Raw genomic sequence first — 6153 nt, 5'->3', positions numbered from 1 at the left:
TTGATGCTTTTGAGTTGTGGTGTTGGAGAAGAATGCTGAGAGTACCATGGACTAGAAGAAGTGCAGTAGGAATGTTCCCTGTAAGTGAGAATGGCCAGAGTTTGTCTTACTTAATTTGGCCATTGTCAGAAGGAACCATTCCCTGGAGAAGGATATCATGCTCAGTAAAGTGGAGAGTCAACAAAAAAGGGGAAGGCTCCCAATGAGATGAACTGACACAGTGGCTGCAACAATGGTCTCAGGTATAGCAAGGATGGTGAGGCTGGCACAGGACCAAGCAGTGTTGCATTCTGCTGTGCATAGGGTCACTATGAGTCGCAGATGACTCCATGGCACCTAACAACAAGAATATTTGTATGTGCTGTAAGAATGTCCATATATATAATAGAGCTGACAAGGGGCAAAGTTATGATAACTTCTTAGCCACAGCCCATCACCTTGAGGAAGTGAGTAGTTGGACATGTGGCTCAGGCTTATGGTCATGGGGGGGGGCATCAAGCTTAATTGGCATAACATACTACACAAAAATTTTGTTCAACATCCTACTTTGATGAGTAGTGACGGGGGTCTTAAAAGCTTGCAAGCGGACATCTAGACACAATAATGGGTCTCTTCTTGTACAGAGCAAAGAAGAATGAAGAAAACCAAAGACACATGGGAACAATTAGTCCAAGGGACTAGTGGACCATATAAACCTCAGCCTATACGACCATGAGACCAGAAGAACTAGGTGAGGCCAGACACCACTGTCAACCACTTGGAAAAGGATTAGTGCAGGGATCCTGGACAGAGTGGGAGAACAATGTGGAAAAAAACTCAAAATCATAAAAAGACCAGATTTACTGGTTTGATAGAGCCTGGTGAGACTCCTGAGACAATGGCCCATCAGGTGTGTGGAATTGAACTCACTCCCAGGGCTTCCAGCCAGACAATAGACAGACATATAGGGTGAACATTTACATCAGGTAGATACACTCCTTAGAACACTCAATTATGAGAGAACAGAAGTCCAGTATTTGCACAAGGAGCTAGTTCACCAGGCAGGAATGCATAGGAAAGAAGGACACAGGGAAGAGGTAACTACAGGGAGCAAGTGGGAAGAGAGCTGTTATATTGTTATATTGGAGAATTGCAGTCCATGTTATGAAAGAAAATGTATATGAACTGCTGTATGGAAAATGAATTTGCTCTGTAAATTCTCACCCAAATCACAATAAATTTTTTTTTAAAAAAAGAGCTTCTATATCCCAAACAGGGGCACACTACCCTCTTTGTCAGTGTTGGATTACCCAATAAGAAAGTTAAGTACAGGGTTATTTGTGCTCACTGTCTAATCTATATCCGCTATCTCCCCCTCCCCCAACTTTTGTTCAGTGATCTGCTTCTAGGTATGGCTGGCATCTGTCTCCCTCCCAATCCCCCAGCACCTTCCTACAAAATCAATGCCTCTTTTCAAATCTAAAGTCCTTGACAGGGACAGAATACCCAGCAAGCAAAGTAATCACAGGATTACTTGTGTTTATTTACTAATCTGTAGTGAACAATTTCACACAAGTAAACTTGTGCTTACCTAGTTTATTGGATAATCCACCTCCGCTCTTCAATGCATGGTCACCAACCAGGAAACTTCATGAGAGTCTTAGGGCTCAGGGCTCTTATCGGCTTCACCACATGGTGAAATAGATAACAACATGCTTCTTGAGACTTAGCACTGAGCCCGTAGGTGCTCCCTCTTGGTCTGGTCAGCCCTCATTCATTAGCCTCAGGCATTTTTTGACTACAAAGAACCCAGAACAAAGGCCAAATGGCTTTCCACAAGGTGATTTCACAGCCCACAAGCTCCTGGGTGGCAAATATCTTGGTATCCTCAATGCCTTGCAAGGTACCTAGCATAAAATGGGTGCTCAATAAATGGTGATCAAGTGACTATATGAATGAAGGAACAGATGAACATATCAGTTGAGGTTGTTAGTTGCAAGAAACAGACACCATCTGTCCTTCTTCCTATCTACCCAGGCTTCCAGTCTGAAGGAGGCCTAAGTTACGCAGGGCAGAGCTTTAACTTGGGATGAAACTTGGAGTTTTCATTATAACACTAGACTGAGATTTTATTTAGAAGGAGCAAAGGAATTTTGTTTTTCTTACTTAAGAGTTATTAGAAAAGTCTTGGAACCTAAATGAGGCTTTATGCAAGGTGGCAAAAATAATCCACCAAGTCTTTAAAAGTTTAATGGAAAAAAGGAGTAATGTTGCCTCCTAATTGTACCCTACAAATCCCACAAGGTCAGCACAACTATTTCAGGAGTCTTTGACCCTTTCTAGACTGTGCACAAGGATAATGTCAGAAGTCACAATACTGGTGTCTCTTTGGAAGGGACTCAAGAGTGAGCCCAGGAAGCAGTGACAAGGAAACTGACCCAATTTGTTAAAACTCCTTAGCTGTGGACATCAAGGGAAGTGCTGGAGAATGCCAGGAAGAAAATGGCATCTACGGACAGAACCTGTGGAAAATGTTTCAGTGACTCCCAGAAATAAATGAGGGGGAGATTGCAAGTGGCAAGGAGAGGGCATCCTGCAATAGCCTTTAGGGGCAAGTATCAACCCAATGCATAACTCATTTGCATCTTGAGCCATGCATTTCTTAATCTTATGGTAATGGACATTTTTTTGTTGTTCTTAGTCCCTCAGCTAAGGGGTCCAGTTGCCTACTCAGGACAGGCATGATTTTCTCTCATTTATCAAATCCTTTTTGGCCTCCTTTCTATGTTTGGGGAGTTCCCCACCTTATGAAATGAGCCTTTCTCTCTGTATATACATAAAAATGCCAGATCTCTCTGCATTCCTGAACCTCAGGTATAGACATGTGACCCAGGCTCTGAAAATCAGACTTTGAATCAGAAGCTAGTGATGGAGGAAGTAGGTACCTTGCAGAAAGGGCACCACCTTAGTGAACATGTGAGGCTACGGTAGTGATTCTGGCATCAGCACACAAAGTCTTGAGTTGATGGGTTGCCTGTGTACATTGCAGTCATCTGCGCCTCACTATGGTAGCTATGGTGTTCATAGGTCTTATTCCTGGTTGCTAAACACGTAAGCCTGTTTCTCTAGCCCCTAGAGATTTTTGTGAGTCACTTAGAGTCTTTTAAATGAAGACATTTCCTATTTGAAAGAGGTAGAGATCATTTTTGTTCCTCGCAGCTAAGAATCACTCATTCTTTCACATATATTTGCTCAGCATCTATTGAATGCCCGCTATACACCAGTTGTCTTGTGAGGCATCAATGATACCAAGATCAATGAGGCATGTTCCATTTCTCAAGGAACTCAAAATAAGGTATGAGTTCCTTGAACAACTCATTTTCTATCTCTGGGCCTCGGCTTCTTTTTCATTAAAGGGAGATAGCTGGATCTTTAGAGTTCCTTTAAGCTCTGACATTCAAAAGGTTTATGCATCTCGATCACCACTTGTCTGTCAGTTTGTCATACTGTGGTGGCTTGCATGTTGCTGTGAGGCTGGAGGCTATGCTACTGGTATTTCACATACCAGCAGGGTCACCTGTGGTAGACAGGTTTCAGCGGAGCTTCCAGACTAAGATAGACTCAGAAGAAGGAAGGGCTCATTCACTTCTTAAAGAATTGGCCAGTGAAAACCTTATGAATAGCAAACTGTCTGATATATTACTGGAAAACTTTATGAATAGCTCTGAAACACTGTCCAACATAGTGCAGGAAGATGAGCCCCTCAGGTCAGACACCACTCAATATGATTGGGGAAAATCTGCCTCCTCAGAGTAGAGCTGATCTTAATGATGTGGATGGAGTAAAGCTTTCAGGACCTCCATTTGCTGTTGTGGCACAATTCAAAATGAGAAGAAACAGTTGTAAACATCCATTAATAATCGGAACATGGAATGTACGAAGTAAGACTCTAAGAAAATTGAAAGTTGTCAAAACTGAAATGGAACACACAAAGATCGATATCCTAGACATTAGTAGCTGAAATGGATTGGTTTTGGCCATTTTGAATCAGACAACCATATGATCTACTATGCCGGGAATGAGAAAATAAAGAGGCATGGTGTGGCATCCATTGTCACAAAGAATGTTTTAAGATCTATCCTGCAGCACTGAGATTTTGTTAGGCACTTAGAATCTTTTAAATGAATTCAGTGCTGTCAGTAATAGGATAATACACATATACCTACAAGTAAGGCCAGTAAGTACTACTAGCATTCAAATATATGCACCAACTACCAAAGCCAAAGAAGAAGAAATTGAAGATTTTCACTTCTGCAGTCTGAGATTGACAAAACATGCAATCAAGATGTGTTGATTATTACTGGTGATTGGAGTGCAAAAGTTGGAAAGAAAGAAGAACCATGACAGTTGGAAAGTATGGCCTTGGTGATAGAAAATAATGATGGAGATTGCATGATAGAATTTTGCAAGACCAATGACTTATTCATTGCAAATGCATTTTTTCAACAACATAAACAGTGACTATACACATGGCCTTCACCAGATGGAGCACACGGGAATCAGACTGATTACATCTGTGGAACAAGGCAGTGGAGAAGCTCACTGTCTTCAGCCAAAACAAGGCCTAGAGCTGATTGTGGAACAGACCATCAACTGCTCATATGTAAGTTCAAGTTGAAGCTGAAGACAATTAAAACAAGTCCACAAGAGCCAAAATATGACCTTGATTCCATCCCTCCTGAATTTAGAGGTCATTTAAAGAACAGATTTGACGCATTGAACACCAATGACCAAAAACCAGAGGAATTGTATGATGACATCAAGCACATTATCCATGAAGAAAGCAAAAGGTCATTAAAAAGACAGGAAAGGGAGAAAAGACCAAAATGGATGTCAGAAGAGACTCTGAAACTTGCCTTGAATGGAGAGTAGCTAAAGCAAATGAAAGAAATGACAAGATAAAAGAGCTGAACAGAAGATTTCAAAGAGCAGCTCAAGAAGACAAAGTCAATTATAATGAAATGTGCAAAGGCCTGGAGTTAGAAAACAGAACTGGAATAATACACTCAGCATTTCTCAAGCTGAAGGTACTGAAGAAAATACTCAAGCCTACAGTTGCAATATTGAAAGATTCTATGGGCAAAATATTGAATGATGTGAGAAACATCAAAAGGTGATGGAAGGAATTCACAGTCACTGTACCAAGAAGAATTGGTTGGTGTTCATCCATTTCAGGAGGTGGCATATGATCAAGAACCAATGGTATTGAAGGAAGAAGTAAAAGTTGCACTGAAGGAATTGTCAAAGAACAAGGCTCCCAGAATTGACAGAATACCCACAGAGATGTTTCAACAAATGGATATCACATTGGAAGCACTCACTTGTCTATGCCAAGAAATTTGAAAGACAGATACCTGGCCAATTGACTGGAAGAGATCCATATTTGTATCCAAAGAAAGGTGATCCCATAGAATGTGGAAATTATCAAACAATATCATTAATATCACATGCAAGTAAAATCTTACTGAAGATAATTAAAAAATGCTTGAAGCAATATATTGATAGAGAACTTCCAGAAATGCAAGCTGGATTCAGAAGAGGATGTGGAATGAGGGATATCATTGCTGATGTCAGACGGATCTTGGCTGAAAGCAGAGAATACCAGAAAGATGTTTACTTGTGTTTTATTGACGATGCAAAGGCATTTGATTGTGTGGATCAGAACAACTTGTGTATAACATTGAGAAGAATCTGAATTCCAGAACACTTAATTGTGCTCATGAGGAATCTGTACACAGAGTAGGAGGCTGTTGTTCAAACAGAATAAGGGGATACTGCATGGTTTACAATCAGGAATAGAGTGTGTCAGGGTTGTATCCTCTCACCATACTTATTCAATCTGTATGTTGAGGAAATAATCTGAGAAGATGGACTATATGAAGAACACAGCATCAAGATTGAAGGAAGACTCATTAACAACCTGAGACAGCAGATGACACAACCTTGCTTGCTGAAAAAGAAGATGACTTGAAGCACTTACTAATGAAGATTAAACACTACAGTCTGCAGGATGGATTACACCTCACCATAAAGAAAATAAAAATCCTCACAACTTGACCAGAAAGCAGTATCATGATAAATGGAGAAAAGATTGAAGTTGTCAAAGATTTCATA

Source organism: Orycteropus afer, unplaced genomic scaffold (genome assembly GCF_000298275.1).
Source record: "Orycteropus afer afer isolate SDZICR_OR568_19922 unplaced genomic scaffold, OryAfe1.0 scaffold00124, whole genome shotgun sequence".
Classification (NCBI taxonomy): Eukaryota; Metazoa; Chordata; class Mammalia; order Tubulidentata; family Orycteropodidae; genus Orycteropus; species Orycteropus afer.
Note: the sequence above shows the minus strand (reverse complement) of the source record.